Source organism: Patagioenas fasciata, chromosome 26 (assembly GCF_037038585.1).
Source record: "Patagioenas fasciata isolate bPatFas1 chromosome 26, bPatFas1.hap1, whole genome shotgun sequence".
Classification (NCBI taxonomy): Eukaryota; Metazoa; Chordata; class Aves; order Columbiformes; family Columbidae; genus Patagioenas; species Patagioenas fasciata.
In genome coordinates this window covers 2,104,623-2,125,085 of record NC_092545.1, presented here as the reverse complement: position 1 = coordinate 2,125,085, position 20,463 = coordinate 2,104,623, and the positions used below count along the sequence as shown (strand labels likewise).

General features: G+C 52.5%; 1 pseudogene; it reads left to right on the top strand.

The window, feature by feature from the left end:
* The first annotated feature begins 9,626 nt into the window (after positions 1 to 9,626).
* The window catches only part of LOC136112701 (dynein axonemal heavy chain 9-like), a 116,274-nt pseudogene continuing 105,437 nt past the window's right edge, over positions 9,627 to 20,463 (top strand).

Below are 20,463 nucleotides of genomic sequence, written 5' to 3'. Positions count from 1 at the left end.
GGTTGGAGACAAATGGGGCTGTGGGTGGGGCACAGGTGTCCCCAGCCCCACCAAGGCCCCTGGATTCTCCCTCATCTGAGCGTGAAAATCCCTTCTGCTCCCCCCAACCTCATTCCTCCAAGTTTCACCTGGGATACCTGTTCATGGCGGACCAGGGCTTGGGTTGGAGAAAAGGATAACATGGGAATTTGGGGCCTCCAAGGAGGACGGTGGCTGGGGGGGACCCAGGGACAGGGCACTGTTGTGAACTCGCAGAACCCAAGGGACCGGGCTGGGGGTGCTGGAGGGACAGGACTGCATGGGATGCAAGTGAGGGGTAAAGAATTCAAGGGGAGGGGACACGGGGAATTCAGGTGAGGTTGTTGGTGGGGGCAGGAGGAAGAGGACAGCAGAGGAACAAAACGCGGGGATCGGGAAAGTGTTTGGGAGGGGGTGTTCAAGGAGGGGGATCTGGGGGCACTACCGCAGGGGACAGGGTGAAAGGCAAAGGGCGGAGTGGAAAGATGGAAAGAAAGGCGTTGGCATCCATCAAAGGGAGAGCATTTGGGGACCCTCTATAGGACACAGAGGAGATCCTGAGGAGGAGATACCTGAGGGGTCTTAAAGGATGGAATGGGGAGGCCCAAAGAGGAGGGGTGTGGGGGCACCAAGACAAGAAACCGGTGGGGGCCCTCACTGGAGCCTCACCTGCGCATCCTCTGGGGTGCACAGCAGGATGGTGAAGAGCAGGGCCACGCTGAGCACTGCGACCTTCATCTTCCTCTGCGGTGCAGCGAGTCCTGGGTGATGCCAGAAAAGGTGAGGGCACCTTTATCCCTCCCAGGACGACTCCCTGCCCCTCCCCACGCCTCCAGCCCCCAGGGCAAAGCTTGGCAGAGACACCCGCCCTGGCAACCCAGCCTTGGCACAGAGTCACCCCCGCCTTGAGCACTGATCCAGCTGCCTTCCCTGGCATCAGTGCCGCTTCCTGCATGGGGCAGCTGCACGGGGAAGGGCCCGGGCATCCACAGTGGTGAGGGGGGACAGCAGTGTGTCCCTGACAGCCAGACACCCTATGGTGATGACCCACTGCTCCAACTCGAAACCATCCTGCAACAACCCCAAAAGCCTGATCCCCCCACCTGCCAGTGCCCCTCACCTCCCAGCACCACCATCTCCCAGTGCCCCTCAACTCCCAGGCCAGTCTTTCCCTATGGAACCCCCCCTAGAGATGACACCAGCCTCAAATCTGGGGTCTCTAAGCACAATTATCTCTGAGCCCTTTCCAGCCCCTTAAATAAATGAGGGTCTGGGAGTCACTCCTCTTCTTGGGGCACCAGGGACCCCAGGATTAGGGAACTCTGGGAGGTGGGAGGACAGCTGGGGCAATGTGGACAGCTGGTGACTGGGATCCTCAGTCACTGGTGGCACTGCCAATGGGGAGCACTGGTGAATCCTGGGCTCTGGGAGAGGAGGGCTGGGCTTGGGGGAAGTGCTGGGGTGGTGTCAGTGCCCAGCTCCAGCCCACCCCATTTCCCCTGCACCGCCAGCCCCCAACTGGTCCAGTCTGCAGCCACAGCTGAGAACAGAGCAGAGGGAACATCCCCTGCCCTGGCTCTCACCTGTCCCTGTCCGGGGTCACTGTGCCCTCCCAGACAACCCGGGTCCTGCCCTGTAGAGCTGATCCCACATGGTGGGTCCCAGTGTCCCTGTCCCCAACAAGGCTCTGGCTCCAGCCCTGTCCCTTCCTGGGACTTGGCCACAGCTCACCTGTAGTGGCAGAGCCCCCCCCGCCCCAGGGGGATGGGGTTGTCCCCAGCCTGGCTGAGAGGTGAAGCCAGAGACAAAAGAGACTAAAGGAGCACCATTAGAAGGTAATAATGAGTGAGCAATCGCCGGACACATGCGTGCAGAGCGCGTGGACAGTACATGCAGCCTATCATGTTATTGTATAGCACGAGTTACAACCAATCACGTTGTTGTAAGGCGCGTGGACAGGGCAGCTTTGCTATAAAGCCAGCCCGGTCCGACAATAAAGCGAACTCTGTGAACATCATATTGGTGTGTCAGGTTCCGTGGCTCGCATGGATAAAGCAACACTTTGGTGACCCCGACGTGATCCTTCGTATCGAAGCAAGATCGCCGGAAGTGAAGACGCGAGGACGCCACCTGGGGGCGACACCAGCCCAGCGCTCAATCATAGCGGAAAGTAGGCCTACGAAGAAGCAGGTGGCATGGGAAACACGGCATCCGTGGAAGAAAAAATAATAGTGAAAAGTATTCTGCAGCTGGCTGCAAGAACAGGAAGAATTTTGGAAAAAGACGCGGTGGAGCGCCTTTTACTATTCGCCCAGCGTAAGGGCTGTGTTCGTTCGACGGACGAATTTTTTTCTCCCGGTACATGGGAGGACATAGGGACCGAACTATGGGAAGCGGTTACAAGGGGGAGCCGCGAGGCTTGCGATCTCGCCGGACCCTGGCGGGAGGTCAGGCAGCTGGTGCAGGAAGTCTCAGAGGAGCCCGAGCTGTGTGCCGTCCCCTCGGAGCCGCCCGCCGCGAGCTGCCCACCCTCCGAGAACTCCGAAGAATCAACACCGCTGGTATGTCCCGTATCAGATCTGGAGTTCTGGGGCGGAGAGCAAATTCTACCCTCTGCGCCCGTTGAGCCATTGCCTGGCTCCGACAACGAATGGCAGCAACCGGCAAGTTTCAACAAGCCAGGACAAGTTAATGCAGCCGACGTGCCTTTGCCGGAGGACCCGATGGAACACCAGGACGGAGCACCGCAGAATCGCCCTGACTGCCAGGAGGAGAGCCACGTGCAGAGCCTGAAGGACTTACTGAGACGGCAGGAGAGCCAGATGCAAGAAGTTCTAGAAGCTATGAAACGACTAGATGGCGGTAACAGTAAAACTTCGCGGTTAATAGCATATAAAAAGGCGTCAGATGCAATTAAGGACGGGCTGGAGGCAATTGGCAGGGAATGTGAAAAACGGGGAAAACAGGAAAGGGAGGGGGTGGAATTAGACCTCACTCCGGAGGAGCTCCGTATCAAAAGGGAGCGAATACAAAAATGGGCTAGACAATGTGTTGAAGATGGGATGTGGTCTGTAAGAGAAGCAGATGAATATTTGAGAGCGCGATATGGAAAAGGGCTGGAGACTGGGTTAGCAGATCGGTTTGCAAATATGCGTCGACTTACTGATCCACAGGGAAACACAAGGGAATTGTATAGCAGTGATAATAATGATAATTTGGGTGCTGCCCCTGTGCATCAGGGTAGAGATATTCCTCGAGATCATTCTTATAATGCAGGGCAACGTTGGCAAGGGGTAATCAGAGATGCAACTATTGAAGGGATCATGTTACCTGGTAGTATTACAGCAATGCCAGTGCACATAGATAATAGAGGACAAAGGCAGTGGTCGCCTTTTGATTGGAAAACGGTTAAGCAATTGCAAAGTGCAGTTATGCAATATGGTATGGATAATAAGCATGTGATGCAGCTAATCAATTCATTTTTCAAGGGGCAAGTACTAACTCAAACAGATATTAGGGCATTGATGGAGTTATTGCTTCCTCCAACGGGGTATTTGCTGTTCTTGGACACGTGGCAGGGGAAAGTGGAATTGGCAGTATTAGAAAATGTTCGTTTACCAGCTGATGATCCGTTGCGGTTAGCTAGCATGGACCAGTTACTGGGTCGTGGGCAATATGCGGATGGTGCTACTCAGGCAGCACTTCATCCAAGGATTTTGCAGCAAACGCAAGGGCTTGCCTTGGCGGCAGTGAAAGAATTGCCAAATAGAGGTAACCCTGTGCCACCCTATTCTACAATAAAGCAGGATCCTGGGGAACCATATATGAAGTTTGTAGATCGTTTGAAAGAAGCTATAGATGCCTGTCCTAACTTGACTCCAGAGGCAAAAGCTGCTGTGGGGAAAGATTTGGCTATGATGAATGCAAACACCCAATGCCAACAGATATTAGCCGGTTTGGGAAAAAGTGCTTCTTTAGCAGAGATGGTGGAAGCTTGCACACGGGTACCAATTATGCAACAGGAGGTAGAAAAAGCAAAAATACATGCTCAAGCCCACGCTGCGGCCTTGGCTGCAGCACTTAAGCCTGCAATGAAAGGTCGAAGCCCTTCTTCTCGCGGCCTAGCATGTTTTACTTGTGGACAAACAGGACATATTAGAAGAAATTGCCCTCAGTATACTCGGAGAGGGGGACCTAGTAATGGCACTAGTCAGTCACCAGCCCCTCTCAATAATTTGCGCTTTGATGGCACGTGCAGTCGGTGTGATAAGTATGGACACCGAGTAGTGGAGTGTCGATCAAGATTTAAAAAAGATGGGACACCGCTGCCGGGAAACGGGAGGACCAGCGCCAGGGGCTGGGGCGCGATGACACCACAATACCAGCCGAGAGGGGGAACAGCCATGGTTGCTTGTCCGAGCTCAGGGCAGCAACCTCAGGAAGCGCAGGCGTCGATCTGGCCGTGGGAACAGATGTCACAATAACAGACCGGTCTGTACATGTAGTTCCATCTACAGTAACAGGGCCCCTAGGGTATGGATTGAGTGCACTTTTAATAGGTCGTTCTTCTGCTTCAAGACAGGGGTTGTTTGTTTTGCCAGGATTAATAGACTCTGATTATGTTGGACCCATAGGTATTATGTTGCAAGTCTTAACACCCCCTGTGACTATTAAACAGGGGACCCGTATAGCACAATTGGTACCTTTTAAAGCATGTGTTCCAAAGGCTTTAAATACAGAAAGAGGTCAGAAAGGTTTTGGTTCTACTGGAGCCCCTGTGGTTGCTTTCACGGAAAAACTGACTTTGGACAAACCATCTAGGGTAGTTTCCATTATTGGGCCTGGCAGTGAGATTAAGAGGAAAAGAATGCTTTTAGATTCAGGCGCAGATGTGACGATTATCCCTCGCACTGACTGGCCTTTGTGTTGGCCTTTAGAAGCAGTAAATACCATGGTAGTGGGGATAGGGGGGGCCACTCCCACCCACATCAGCACACATATGGTTAAGATAAGGGAGGAGGGCGAGGGCTTAGAGGCATGGGTACGACCTTATGTTCTAAACACAACAATTGCATTATTGGGAAGGGATGTGATGTCTCAGTGGGGAATAGTTATGCAGTCACCTTTTTAATAATGGCCATTGCAGCGAGCGACACCCGGCCATGTATGAAGCTGAGTTGGGAAACAAATGATCCTGTCTGGGTGGATCAATGGCCATTACCAAAAGAAAAGCTCGCACATTTAGAGGAGCTGGTTGAAGAGCAACTCAGTCTCGGACATTTGGTCCCTTCCACCAGCCCGTGGAATACACCTGTTTTTACTATCCAGAAGAAATCAGGGAAGTGGCGTTTGTTACAGGACCTCAGGGCAATTAATGCAGTAATGAAAGATATGGGGGCACTACAACCAGGTCTTCCTACCCCAACCATGCTTCCAAAAGATTGGGATATAACTGTCATTGATCTGAAGGATTGTTTTTTCACGATTCCTTTACACCCAGAGGATTGTGAAAAATTTGCCTTTACTGTTCCAGTGCTTAATCATCAAGCTCCCACAAAAAGATATCATTGGGTAGTGCTACCTCAGGGAATGAAAAATTCTCCTACTATTTGCCAATGGTATGTAGATTTGGCTTTAAAATCATTCAGGCAACAACACCCTCAGATGATCATCTATCATTATATGGATGATATCCTTTTGTGCAATAAAGAGAAAATTAGTAAGGACATAATAACTCAGTTGACAAAGCAATTAGGTCAATGGGGTCTGGTTGTGGCACCAGAAAAGGTACAGCAAACCGCGCCATGGAAATATTTAGGATATGAACTAACTCAGGCCATGATTAGACCTCAGAAGCTTACTGTGAAAGCAAAGATAGCAACCCTTCACGATGCAATGAAGTTAGTAGGGGACTTACAGTGGATAAGAAATGTTGTGGGTATTACAAATACAGATTTGCAACCGCTGTTTAGTCTCCTCCGTGGGGGACGAGACCCCCAAGAACCACGGTGCCTCACACCAGAAGCACAGAAAGCGCTTGAGCAGATTGCAAGAAAAGTTTCACAGAATACTGCTCAGCGGGTAAGATCAGAATTGCCTGTTACTCTCTATGTCTATAATACCAATAAGGAAGTGGCAGGACTTTTGGCCCAGTGGAGCACGGAAGAAAAGGATCCATTGGTAATATTAGAATGGATATTTTTAAACAGCCAAAAACAAAAAACCATCATTCAGAGGTGGGAAGCCATTGCCCAAGTGATAGTGAAAGGACTAAGCAGATTTCTGACATTGTCTGGACTATATGTTGCTAAAATTGTGATCCCTATTTCCCTCAATTTGTTTGAACAGATCCTTCTCAAACATGACGATCTTGCCTCAGCTCTTGCCCGGATTCCGGTGCAGGTGGACAATCATTATCCACCACATCCTATATTTAAGACCAACCTCCCCTTAGAGCCTATGTCAATTTTTAGTGAGCATCCACTAGATGCTATAACCATTTTCACAGATGCGAGTAGTCGCTCATGCAAAGGAGGCTTTGTATGGTTTGAGAATGGTCAGTGGCATTCACAGATTGTCATAGCTGAAGGATCGGTTCAAATTTTAGAATTGCGAGCGGTGACAGCAGCATTGCAAAAATGGCATAACTCTCCAGTTAATCTGGTAACAGATTCTCTTTATGTTGTGGGAATTGTACAAAGAATACATAGAGCACTTTTGCAGCGAGTTTCCAATTCCTTGTTGTTTGAAGCATTGTTAGATTTGTGGAACGTATTAGATTATAGGACAGCACCAGTATTTATCATGCATATAAAAAGCCATACTAACATACCAGGTGGTCTAGTAGAGGGAAACAGCACCATAGACAAACTTGTGGCAGTAGCAGATATATCCCCTTTTGAACAAGCCAGACAAGCTCACGAATTCTTTCATCAATCCTCAGCAGCACTCCGAAAGCAGTTTACAATTACAAAGGAACAAGCTCGAGCCATTATCGCAGCTTGTCCTGATTGTGCCCGCATAGTCCCTCTCCAACAAAAGGGAGTAAATCCTCGGGGCTTGCAGCCAGGTCAGTTATGGCAAACTGATATTACTGAATTTGCACCATTTGGCAGACAAAAGTACATTCATGTCTCCATAGATACCTGTTCAGGACTGCTGTGGGCTACAGCCTTGACCTCAGCAAATGCAAAGGCAGTAAAACGTCATTTACTACAAGCTTTTGCTGTCATGGGTGTCCCTACACAAATCAAAACAGATAATGGTCCTGCATACCACTCTGACAGACTTGCAGCCTTCCTCACCCAGTGGAAGGTACAGCACCTGTTTGGAATCCCTTATAATTCTACTGGCCAAGCAATTATTGAGCGTGCACACCGTGCATTAAAAATCTCTTGTCTGTTTTGAAAAAACAAGGGGGAATTGGTGTGAGCCCAGAAGAGGTATTGATGAAGGCATTGTATGTGCTGAACTGGCTTAATCCTAAAAGTGAAACTGAAATGGAACCGGTTGTTATGCACCAAATCAAAAATGTCAAAGATTTTTCCGAAAATGTGCCTAAGGTTAGTGTGTTTAATCCGACAACACAACAATGGGAAGGTCCTATGTCACTAATAACCTGGGGAAGGGGATATGCTTGTGTTTCTACAGGTAACCACAAAAATTCATGGATCCCAGCAAAGTGGGTGAGACCTTGGCTAGCTAACAGAGAAGAAACCGGTTGCAGTGATGACAACCCTTAACCTCAGACATGTTATCGCTTTAAGCAATGAATGTAGCCAATGTTGAGAATACCACTTTGTAAAACAGAGCAGCAATTAATTTTTTGTTATTGGACATGTTCACAGTTATGAAGAGTTTGATTGTATGTGTTGTTTGAACTTAAAAGTTAAAAAGATAGAAGATTTGCAGAACAAGAAAATAACAGAAGATACTGGGTTTTTTGGGGTGAATGCCTTGTTTGGTTAAAAGGAATATTGAAAACAGGTTTGTTCTTGTTAATTGTAATTGTATTAGCCTTAATGTTCTTACCCTGTATTTCACACTGTATTTAAAGCATGATATGGCGTATTGTTAATATTAAATAAAAGAGGGGGAGATGTAGTGGCAGAGCCCCCCCCGCCCCAGGGGGATGGGGTTGTCCCCAGCCTGGCTGAGAGGTGAAGCCAGAGACAAAAGAGACTAAAGGAGCACCATTAGAATGTAATAATGAGTGAGCAATCGCCGGACACATGCGTGCAGAGCGCGTGGACAGTACATGCAGCCTAGCATGTTATTGTATAGCACGAGTTACAACCAATCACGTTGTTGTAAGGCGCGTGGACAGGGCAGCTTTGCTATAAAGCCAGCCCGGTCCGACAATAAAGCGAACTCTGTGAACATCATATTGGTGTGTCAGGTTCCGTGGCTCGCATGGATAAAGCAACACCTGGGCAGTGCCAGGCGGTGTGAGCAGGACAGAGCTGAGCACACAGCGGGTGGGACGGGATCTGTGACACGGACAGGGAGCAGACCCAGGGACAGAGACACAGCTGCAGGAGCACAGACATGGGCAGGAAGAGTTAACTGCTACCAGAAATGCTGGGGACAGGATTTCGGAACCTCTCTCACATCCCCTGCAGTGCAGACACATTTCCCAGTGCAACCCCTGATCTCCTCTCCTCTCCATCAGAGCCTCTGCCCCGAAGCCATGGGGTCCAGGTCCTGAGTCTCCACCTCAGCAGCTGGACCTCCAGGGGAAGGGTTCCTGGAACGTGAAACACAAAAAAGGTGCTAAAAGTACTTGCTCTACAGTGTCATTTCATGAGTGGCAGCAGCACAGTCGGGTAAGGAGAAGGTTCCACAGCATGCCCGTCTGCCTTTCTGTCCTTGCTTTATTTCTCAGAAGCACTGCAGTGTTCTTCCCTGTTTCTCCACCTGTTCCTGGAGCTCTTGCTCTCTGGGGTTGGGGTGGGACATGCAGCTGAAATATTCCCATGGTATGCATGGTCTTAGGAGCAAAGCACCGTGGCTCAGCCTAAGTAGATCTGCCGCTTATTCTTTTGTACTGCCAGCAGATTGTGGAAGTAGAGTATAAAACCCATCCTTATGGAGAGATCTTTGCATTTTAGGCTTAGTCTAAGTAAGTGGGACCGGCGGGCAAGGACTGAACCGGAACGGCGGGGCGGTTGGTCCTACGCAGGGACAGGAGCTGGACGCGACCGAGCGAGCCTCTCGCGGGTGGCTGCGGGACAGCGTACGCGACTCTACGAGTCGAGCTTTTCGACCCTCGCGATCCGTGCACACGCTCGGCGAGTCCGTGTCTGGAGTTTCGGGGCTCGCGCGTGGCGTGGGGATGCGGGTTTCGTGGCGGTGTTTTTTTTTTTTTTGGTGGGGGTTTATTTCGGCAGGGGCGGCGGGGTCGTGGTGGTGTCGTCGTGCCCCCCACCCGCACCTGCCGCCGCCGCCGCCGCCGCCGTATAATTTCACTTCGTGTTCCGGCTCAGACTGCACGGCGAGCACAAACACCCCCCGCCCCGCCCGCACCCCAAAGCGCGGTCTCTCCCGCCCTCGCCTTGCCCCCCGCCCCCTCCGGCCCACCCGCGGGAAGGGCCGGAGGGGGTCGGCAACTGCGCGCGCCGCGCATGCGCGCTCTCCCCGCCGCCCGGCAACCGGCCCCCTGCCCCCCGCCAGGTGCCCAACGGTCAGTCGCTCGGAGTCAAGCCCGTCGGGCGGGCGGTCGCGGGGAGGCCAGCGCGGGAGCGTCTTGCCGATCGGCCGAGGAACCCCGCGCGCGGGTAGGCAGGGAGGCAGGCGGGCCGGGACGGGGGGACGGGGACGGGGACGCGGTGTCTCTATGCCTCCCCGGGGGGAGGCAAAGCCGCTGGCGGGGTCGGTTTCTTCTTCAGCCCGCGGCCGGGGCGGGCAGCGGGCCGAGGGACCGAGCGAGCGAGCCACCGAGGAAGAAGCGCGGGAGGCGGCAGCACGGGCAGGTGAGGGGGTTAGGCCTCCGACAGCGGGGCTGAGAAACCGCGGGACGCCCGCGTGCCCCCCCCGCCCCCGTCCACCCCCCCCCGCCGTCCACCCCCGTCCACCCCGGGCACGGAGCCGGCAGGGACGCCCCGGCTTCCCGGGGGGGAGGCGAACTCGCTGGCGGGGGGTGGGGAGGACTTGGACTACTGAATGTATTAACTGAACAAAGCACGGGGTCGTACGTGGCACAAACAGTAAACCCAGAAATGCACATACTATCATGAAGCCTATTTTCTTCCACCAGGCTCCCCCAAATAAGTTACCCCACCAATGGCTAGTAAGTATAGAATTCCACTTCTGTACTGGTACATGTGCAACGCGTTTTATCTCCTCTGCTATTTTCATTATGGCTTCCCCATCGTTATCTCTTTCCAAACAACACTCCGAAGTATTCAGTTTCCCACAGACGCCCCCCTCTCTTCAGCTAAAAGCCAATCTCACGCTCCCTGATTTTGGTACACTGCAGCTCTGGTCTGAGACAATTGTCTCGCTATGAGATTCGGTGCCTCAGCCGTCTGGTTGCTTATTATTTCAACCACTGCTTGCAACCGAATAATTTGGTTTAGCATATATATAGGGGTACGGGATCCCCAGTTTCCACCCCCCGCAGTGAATCACTCCCTGACAGCCGGGCAGGATGGGGGTCTCGGGCCCGGTCCCACTGCCCTGGGCGCTGAGCAGGCAACAGCTGCAATAAATGGTGATGGGCAACCAAGCACTGGTGTGGTCTGAGTGGGGTTCCATGGGGCAGGATGGGAGAAAGCCCCACTGTGTTTGCTTTTTCAGGAGAAAAATAAGTGCTAAAAAGCCACTTTGGGGGTGCCCAGGTGGATCCAGTGGTATCCAGACCCCCCCCAGAGGGAGCATCCCCCAGCACCCCCAAGTCCTTCGCAGGGCTGCTCTCAGGCCCTCCATCCCCAGCTTGTGTTGATACCCGTGGTTGCCCGGGGCAGCTGCGTCTCCCAGGCGAGCTGGGTCCCGCCCCGGCCCGCCCCCGGCTCCTCGCAGTGTCCCTTCCCCCGGGCAACGCGGCTCTTCCCCGCAAACACCCGCCGGTGCCGGCCGGATGGAGCAGGCGGTGGAGCCGGTGCCCGGCGCCGAGCGGCTGTGCCGGTGCGCGGCGCGGGGGCTGGGGGTGCCGGCGGAGCGCTGGGAGCGCTGGGCAGGCGGGGAGGCGGCGGGGCCGCTGCTGCGGAGCTTCCTGGCGGGGCCGGCGGGGCCGGCGCTGCTGCTCTGGCGGGGCCCGGCCGGGGAGCTGGAGCTGGGGCCGCCCCCGCCGCCCGCCGCAAGGGGCTGTTCTTCCTGCGGGCCCCCGGCGCCGGCCCCGGGGAGCTGCTCTGCGGGGACCTGCCCGCCGATGCCCTGCGGCACTTTGCCGCCCTCGTGGAGGAGGTGAGGATGAGGGGCCACGGGGGCAGGCTCAACAGGAGGAGAAATTTGTTTGCTGGGAGATGGCAGAGCCTGGCCCAGGCTGCCCAGGGCGGGTGTGGAGTCTCCTTCTCTGAGACATTGAAACTCGCCTAGACCCACCTGTGTGATCTGCTCTGTGACCCTGCGTGAGCAGGGCTTGGACTGGGGGATCTGCAGAGATCCCTTCAACCTAACCAGGCTGGGATCCTGTGAGGCCTGGGCAGCCCCGGAGGTGCAGAGGGAGCCCTGGCACCCATGAGTACCGGGTGCCCCTCGCACATGGCAGCGGGGAAGGTGTCCCCTCCTACAGACAGGCTCCTTGGCCTCCCTCCCTTCTCTGCTGATGCACTTGTACCCTTAACTCTGCCCTTTGCAGTACCATGGACGGCTTTAGAACTCATATAAACCACCTGAATGCTGATCCACATCAGCTCTGTCTATCAGTGGGGTCCTTGTGGGACTGATGTACCCACAGGTGCTGGAGGGGACATCTGCAGGTCACCTACTCCAAACCCCTGCTCAAGCAGGGCCATCCAGAGCCAGTTGCCCAGGGCCATGTCCAGGTAGCTCTTCATTATCTCTAAGGATGGAGACTTCACAACCTCTTTGAGCAACCTGGGCCAGTGCTCGATTACTCTCATAGTGAAAAAGTGTTTTGTGATGTTCAGGAGCCTCCTGTAGCTCAGTGTCGGGTTATCTCAGGTGGGCTGATGTTTTCTTAAAGAGATCGTCAAGAGGTTCGAGTGCTTTTGCTTTGCTGTGTTATTAGCCTGAACTAGACAATGTTGTTTCGGTTTATTCCTGATGGCTCCTCACCTGGAGAAGTCTCAGGAATGAGGCTGTAATGGGAAAGCAGAGGAGCTGCTGGATTTGAGAAGCTCTGATCATGATGTTTGGTATATTAAGATGGTGACTGATAGATTGGATTCCCAAGAGCAGGCTGCCAGACTGGTTATCCTGGTTTTGTGAGAAAACACGTTATTTATACGGGGAGCTTTTGTTTTGATGAGCCCCGTGGTCTTGCGAAGTCTGCACAAACAGTGGTTTTGCATCACGGCTGGCCAATAGCATTGCAAGCACCGTCTGCTATGGGTAGATGGTGGGGTAGGAACACTTTGGCAGATCCTGTTAAATCCTGTTTTCTGGATGCCTTTGGGAGCCGGGATTGTGCGTCCCAGCTGCGTGTTTGCAGGCTTTGCTCTCCCCTGTGCAGACATGCAGTATTTCTGCAGGGAGCAGATTGTGCCTGGTTCTCATCCTATTTTCCTCTCAAGCTTCACTTGAAGGCAAAAGCAGCGGTGGTGCTGGGTCAGGCAGATGGGGTGGGTCTGCGTGAAGGTGAAAAAGGTCTTGAATTTCCTGGGGTTGGGGTCGTGTGTTCCTCTTCCCACACTTTGTCTTTATTCAGTGAGGGGTCACAGCTGGTGACCTTGTCCACTTGTTGCTTCACTCCTGCGGTGCCGAAGGGAACACACCTGCTCTGTGGGCTGGGGCTTCATCCTGAGTCCAGTTATCATTTTAACAGTCAGAAAGAAAATGAACGGCTATCATTTGCCTGGTTACAACATCACTGGCATTAGCAGTCCACATGCTTTAAGTAATAGAGACACATCTTGCTAATAATGCAGCTAAAACTGCTGAAGGTGAACTCGTCAGCACCTGCCCGTGTGTTCCCTGGGGTTGTGCTCCCCCTTCCCACGGCTCCCTGGGCACGAAGGTGGCTGGTCGGGTCTTCTTCGGGTCTACAGAGCCAGCCACAGTTCCAAAGAGTCTTCAGCATCCTGGGACAGCACCATGGAGGTGCTGAGCTGCTTTATTCCGTTTCAATTTTATGTCCATTTGCAGCTATTTTTATGCCTTTAGTCACCTCCCCCCCCTCCCCTACCCCCACCCTGAGTCCAGTAACACAAAGGGCTGTTGTTTGTCACTAGGGACAACCTGGCTTTGTTAGGCTGTTGCCACAGGCTGGTCCCAGTGCAGAGCCAGCCAGGATAGGTGACAGACACGGTGTTGCTGTCACAGCTCAAACAAGCCAAAAGCAGCTCAAATCTGGGCAAACCCCGACCAGCCCCACAACCCCATGCTGCCGGGTCAGTAAAAGTGCTGATAAAGGCAAAGCTCCTGTTTGGTGGGCTGCAGCTGGGACCTGGGGGACCCTCACCACCAGTGTATCCCAGGGGGTACCAGCAGACCTTCCCTTGCAGCACACTGAGCTCAGCCCAGCCCTGGCAGGCTCAAAGGGCAGCCTGACGGCTGTGCCCATGGGCAGGGACATGGGGACCAAGCACCGGGGACAGTTGTGAGGGCAAGGGACAGCAGCCCATGGGGCCATCTCCAGTTGCGGGCTTGAAAGGCTGGGAGAGCCTGGGGATGGGGCTGCTCACTTTGCCTACTGGCTTCCACCCTCCTTAGCTGCTTGGATTTGGGGAAAAGGGTGTTCTGCTGTATAAAGTGGGCCTGTAGAGATGCCCATTCATCATCAGCTGCCTCTATTTCACATGGGAACTGCTTGAGACAGCAATGAATATGGGTCTCCAGGCTTGGCCAAGCACAGACCTCAGAGCCTGGTGGCCCGTCCGTCTCCTGCTGCACTTTTTTCTCCATTGGTCTTCCGTGACTCCCGCTGTAGGTGATCGTGCCCATCCTAACGAACAAGAAGAACCATCAGGGCTGGCCACAAGTGGTGTCACAAGACATCGTGCGTCATGTCCACAACCTCAAAAGTACCATTTTCACAGTTGTTGGCCAAGTAGACGGCAAGACCTTGCTGCCTCTCCCAGCTGGCTCAGAGGGAATTGAGGACATTGATCTGGAAAATGAGAAATCGTGAGTACCACCCCAAAATAACAGGTTCTGGAAGGTCCAGAGAAGCAGATGCGTTTGTACATCAAGTTGTCATCGTGTCTGGGCTGCGTGCGTGCCCCTGTGGAACCCCAGGAGATGTGTGGGTGCAGTGGAATGAATCACTCCTCAGACAGGACGTGGTGCGGGTGGGATTTTGTGAGAAGTTACTGCTTCCAAGGCAGTGGGGTGACCTGTCCTCAGCTTCCCAGCCCACTTGGTGGTGTTTCTTGCTGAATTAAGTGAGTTAATGACTGCAGGGATGTAGAATATTTTGAGGGAGAATGGTATGGGGAGAGAGAATCTTGCTGGATGTGTGAGTCTCCAGGTCAGATCCTGAACCTGAGTGGATCTGATGTGACAATGACTGGCTGTGCAGAGAGGTGGCGACTGGCTCTTCATTTCCACCATTCACTTTATGAACAGTGTTGTTGCCCACACTGCTGCAGACATTCAGCCATTTTCTCCAGAGTGTAATTCCTATATTAAACCAGTGACAAAATCTTATGGGGTTTGATTGTTTTGTGGTTTTGAAATGTGAAACCCTGTAAAATCCAGCTGCCCACACGGCCATTGGAAGTAGATCCAACTGAGCAATGCACATCAACAAAGTTAATCACGTACTCTGTTTACTACAGCATGGAACGGATAGATAAATCTCTGGTGTATGCCATGGAGTCGGCCATCATAGACTGGAGCCACCAGATCCAGGAGGCACTGAAGAAAGAGTCTTCAGAGCCTCTCCTGCAAGGCAGCAATCCGAACCCGAAGGTGGAGCTGGAGTTCTGGAAGAACAGGTACCCAGAGCAGCCTGGCCAGTGCATGGTGCCCTGTGGTGCTGGTTTTGTGTAGAGGGAGAGTGCTGGTGGTGGAGCTGCTAATTCCATGAGTTGAGAAGAACAGGCCACTTGGGGTTCATGTAGGCTTCAACTAAGGAAAATTGCTCCCGCACAGAAAATCATCATGATCTGCAAAGTGCCTGGGAGGTCACTGGGCAGCTGGCTGTGTTTTAACTTAGCCCCACCACAGGGGCTACACCTCAAGGGACTTTTTTCAGAAATGCCCTTTACAGGATCCCAGGCTGGTTGGGCTGAAGGGACCTCTGCAGATCCCCCAGTCCAAGCCCTGCTCACGCAGGGTCACAGAGCAGATCACACAGGTGGGTCCAGGCGGGTTCGAATGTCTCAGAGAAGGAGACTCCACACCCGCTCTGGGCACTCTTTCGTCACTGTTCACTAGGAGCCATCCACAGGAGTAATTGCTGATGGACACCTGCTGGGGGCTGTCTGGAAATGGTGCATCTCAGCTGGCTGCTGTTCATCTGTCAGGGCCAGAGGGGCTTTAGATGCTCAGGAGCCTGGGAGTGGTATTTCCTCCTGCCCTTTGAAAACCTTTGTGCTGTACTGGTTCAGGCTGACTCGGGGCAAAGCCCTGCTGGCTGGAGAGCTGTTGCTAATGCCTGCAGAAACACGATGGCTTTTTTTCAGCGATGTTCTGTCAGTAGCAGAGCTGCTGTCATGCTGAACTCAGCACTTTCTGTCCTGTAGGGTTTGTCTGTGCCTCATGCAGCTTTCTCCCATTTCCACAGTCCATGTGTAGCTGGAGGAAGCCCTGAATCAGGCCCAGGGGAAACAGATGATGTTGGGGGACAGCTGATGGCCCAGTGTAGGTGGGTAACATGGCCACCAGCATCCTGGTGTGCATCAAGAACAGTGTGGCCAGCAGGCCCAGGGCAATGACTGTCCCACTGTACTCAGCGCTGGGGAAGCCAAACCTCAAATCAGTTTTGGGCCCCCCAGGCCAAGAAAGACCTTGAGGTAGTGGAGTGAGTTGAGAGAAGGGAATAGAGCTGGTGAGGGGCTGGAGCACAAGTGTGATGGGAGCGGCTGAGGGACCTGGGGGGTTCAGCTGGAGAACAGGAGCTGAGGGGAGACCTTCTGATCTCTGAACTGCCTGAAAGGAGCTTGGAGCCAGGGGGGGTCGGGCTCTGCTCCCCAGGAACAAGCGCCAGGAGCAGAGGAAACGGCCTCAAGTTGCGCCAGGGGAGGCTGAGGTTGGATATTAGGAAACATTTCTTCCCAGAAGGGGTTGTGAAGCATTGGAACAGGCTGCCCAGGGCAGTGGTGGAGTCACCATTCCTGGAGGGGTTGAACAGTCACAGAGATGACATTCTCAGGGACACGGGGCAGTGCCAGGGGTTAGGTTATGGTTGGACTCGATGATCTTGAGGGTCTCTTCCAACCAACTGATTCTGTGATTCTGTGTCTCGGTTGCTGTAGGTGTGATGACCTGGAATGCATTTACAACCAGCTGACAACGAGGAAGGTCAGGAACATGATGGAGCTGCTGGAGAGAGTTGAGAGCAGCTACATCCCAGCCTTCAAAACCATGCTAATGGATGTTGAGGCAGGTGAGATGCTGGGGCAACTTTATCACAGTGCTGGCTTCTGGCCTTTCTTCATGGCCTGGTGTGACTGATTTCAAGCCAAATCTTTCTAGTTTGTGAATTGAGACTGGGCTGCTTGTGCTTGAGTCTAGGCTTTTGTTTCCAGGCTGGGACAAGCTCCATCGCTGGTCTGTTGAGCCAGACTCTTGCCAAAGTTCAGGGTGAATGGGTTTGGGAATTTATTCTGCTGTAATAAAGTGTTTGCGTTACTCTAACAGGACTCACCTCAACTTCCACCAGCTCCTCTGGTGTTATTATGCAGGAATGGGAGTTCAGACTAAGAGGACAGATCTTGTACCTAAGACTGCTTTGTTAGAGCGCTGCTTCTCAGGCTTTGGCCACTGCAGCCCGAATTTCCTTGCTTTGCTTTGCTTAGGGGAGTTGAGCGCAGCCCAAGGAAATATTGCAAATCCCTGTCTGTAGTGAAAAACAGTGTAGTCCTGCTGGTCTGTCCCTGCAGACCAACACAGCTGGACATCCATGTCCAACCCAGCTGCTCTCTGGCACAATGAAACCATCTAGACTGTGTTAGCTGTGCACGTGCTGGCAGAAAACACTGTTCTTCACCACTTCACGTGCAAACATTGAATCTCTTAAGGATCTGTGTCACACTCTGCATTGTGCAGTTTAAATGGGCTGGAGAAACACCTCTTATATAAGGAGCCAAGGGTTCATTGTTAAACTAATTAATACTTTAAGGGTTTAATCAAAATACAACAAATATTTGGTTTTAATCCGGCTACAGCGATACTAACCCTAATTGGATAATTTGGACTATAATTGTTAATTTCCATTACAGCGCAGTTCAGATTTGTGTGCACCTGCTTTTAAGTCTCTGCCCCTTTCCCTGGCATTGTACTGGTGTGGCTGCTGTTGGTGGATTTGCTGGGAGGGTGATGCTGATAGTGGGAGTCTCTTCTTCCTTGGTCTTGGGCCTTAGGGGTTATTTTTGCATGCATTCAAGCACTTCTGTCACTTCTTGTTGGTCCACAGGTTTAATTGCACAACGATCTGGTTTTATTAATGCTTGCGCTCTGGGGTAATTCTTCAGGGTAAAACCACACAGCTGTACAGAGCTAAGCTAAAGCTTTCGACGAGTCAGACATCAGTTGCTTTACTGTTGACAGGTTTTCTATTACAGTCAGGACTAGTGGGGCCGTCGTCATCTGCCCACTGGACAAGGAGTTGCTTGAGCCAAAACTGAGCTAAAAAGGGCTCAGGCCAAGGCTGTACAGCCTGTCGTGCTGTACAGCAAGGCCATGGCTCACAGCCATGGCAGCACTGTATTTTTGGTGCTGTTGGGCAAATTCCGTGTGACTTTTTAGCAGTTGTGGACTCAGGCTCTCCACGAAGCCCTGTCCCAGCTCCCTGTCCCCTGCCATCACATCAGCTTATTTCTGTTCTGGTTACTGCCGCAGGTGAGTGATGTTCACGAGTGAGTGACCTGCAGCACACAGGTGGCTGAGGGTGCTCAGTGCTTGTCAGGACAGTTTCTTTTCCCAGGCACTTTTCCATGTGGTGAGGCCAGCACCTAGCTGGGAACCCAGCACACCGCAGCTGGGTGGTTCTTACCGCTTCTCACGTCTCTCAACACAGCTTTGACTGAAGCTCAGGACGTTCACCTGCACCTGACAGCCCTCAAGCGCCGCTTGGAAGACGTAGAGAGGGTTGAGTTCAGCGAGGTGAAGCCTTTCCTGCTCCCCCTGCTCCACGTGGTGTGTTTGATCTGGGTCACCTCCAAGCACTACAACATGCCCGTGCGGATAGTGGTGCTGCTCCAGGAGATCTGCAACCTTCTCATTGAGCAGGTCTGTGGCTGTGATGCCTGTGTTTGCAGTCCCCTGTGTCCCCTCTCCCCTTCTTCCTATTGTCCTTCCCTGGAAAAGTGATTCTTTAGGCAACATTTAACTTAATAAACAGGTTCAAATGTGTTCAACACAAGAAGTCCTTGTTTTCCATGATGGCAGAAGTGACCTCTCAGGTGTGATTTTGCTCTTCCAGGCCCTGGTGTACCTGTCTCCAGAAGACCTTCTGAAAGGGGACATGGAGGAGAGCCTGGGCAAGGTGCGAATGGTGCTCGGTATCCTGAACATGTTCAAAGAGGCATTTGAGGAGAGAAGGGAAAAACTGCACATGTATTATGAAGCAGGCCAAGAAGTGAGGGAGTGGGACTTCAGCTCCACGATGGTGTTTGCGAGGCTGGACACCTTCCTGAAGAGACTGGAGATGGTGGAGGTGAGACTCTGGTCTTGAAAAACATTGCAAACCGTCAGGAGAACTCTGTAGCCAGGAGATCACTTGCTGGCATCTTTCCTTTCTATAGCTTCACCTGATACCAGGGAATGGGGCCACTCTTTTGCTGTTAGGTCTCCTGTTACAGCGAGTCTAAGACTGTGTTTTACTATGTCCTGCTCAGTGCATATGTAAGCTGGTCAGGTTGATAGGTGTGTTTTTTGCTCTCAGGAGTCCCGTTGGACTCCTTGCTCCTGTTGGGGCAAGAAAAGGAGGATTACTGGAGGTGTGGTTTGCACAGCTGTAAATAAAGCAATGTAATCTCCCAGGTCTCCTGGTGCCATCAGAGACAGATTTAGGTTATGGTTGGACTCAATGATCTTAAGGGTCTCCTCCAACTGAAATGGTTCTATGATTCTATGACACCCTAGAGCTGGGTCCTGCCTGTCTTGGAGAGGCCAGATGGCAGGATCCCCTTGGCTGTGCCACGTGGGCCTGGGGAGGAGCAGGGACACGTTCCTCACCAGGTTGTCCCTTCGCATCCTCATAGTCCATCAAACTGGGGTGCTGTGGCTCAGGGGTGTCCCTGTTTGCCAGATCTGTCACCTGAGGCAGGGACATTGGGGTGTCATCCCTGAGCTCCCAGTGTGGCCAAGGGCTCCTTGAGCCACAGGAGATGTTCTGCAGAGAGCAGGTCTGAGTGTGAATGTGGGAGCTCCCTATGCTCTCCTTACCACATGGCTGTGTCCGGAGACCACAGACATACAGACACCATATGTACCTGTTATACAGACACTGTATATACCTCTTATACAGATACTGTATGTACCTCTTGTACAGACCTTGCATGTACCTGTTATCTCTCACGTGGCTAACCACACACATTCATCTGCTCTCCACACACATCCCAAATGAATTTCTTTGTTGATTGTTGCTGCGTTCTCAGTGTGTAGGGTTGGATGGCCAGTGTACAGGTTGCTGGTGTTTGCAGTTTTACTGCTTTAAATGTGCCATATACTTTTATGTGTTCCTTAATTAACTATGTTGAAAACTGTCATGACTGGTGCCTATTTTAAAAGTATTCATAATGATGGTTTCCAGTAGGGTTTGATGTGAAATAAACCAAATTATGCTGGTCGGTGTAGAGAGGAATATAAATAGACACAGGAATAACTGCAGGTTATCATGAGGACAGTGTTGGTGACAGGTTTACTGGGACCCTGTAAAGGCTCTGGGGCACTGACTGCTGGGATTCCATGGATGCCATGGGCACACTGTGGATATGGGCTGCAGACAAAAGCCAGTGGGGAGGTTTTGAGCTGGGGCACTGTGCGTTTTGACCAGTGTCTGTTTCCTCCTTCCGTGGCTGTCCCACACTCCAGGGACAGTAGAAGCTGCAGTATCTGGAGTCAGAGGGAGAGCCTGCGGAGTGAGCTGTAAAACAATAATTAAAAGCATAGTGCACACCAGCCTGTTAATGAGGAAAACTGCTGCATCTCTCTCCG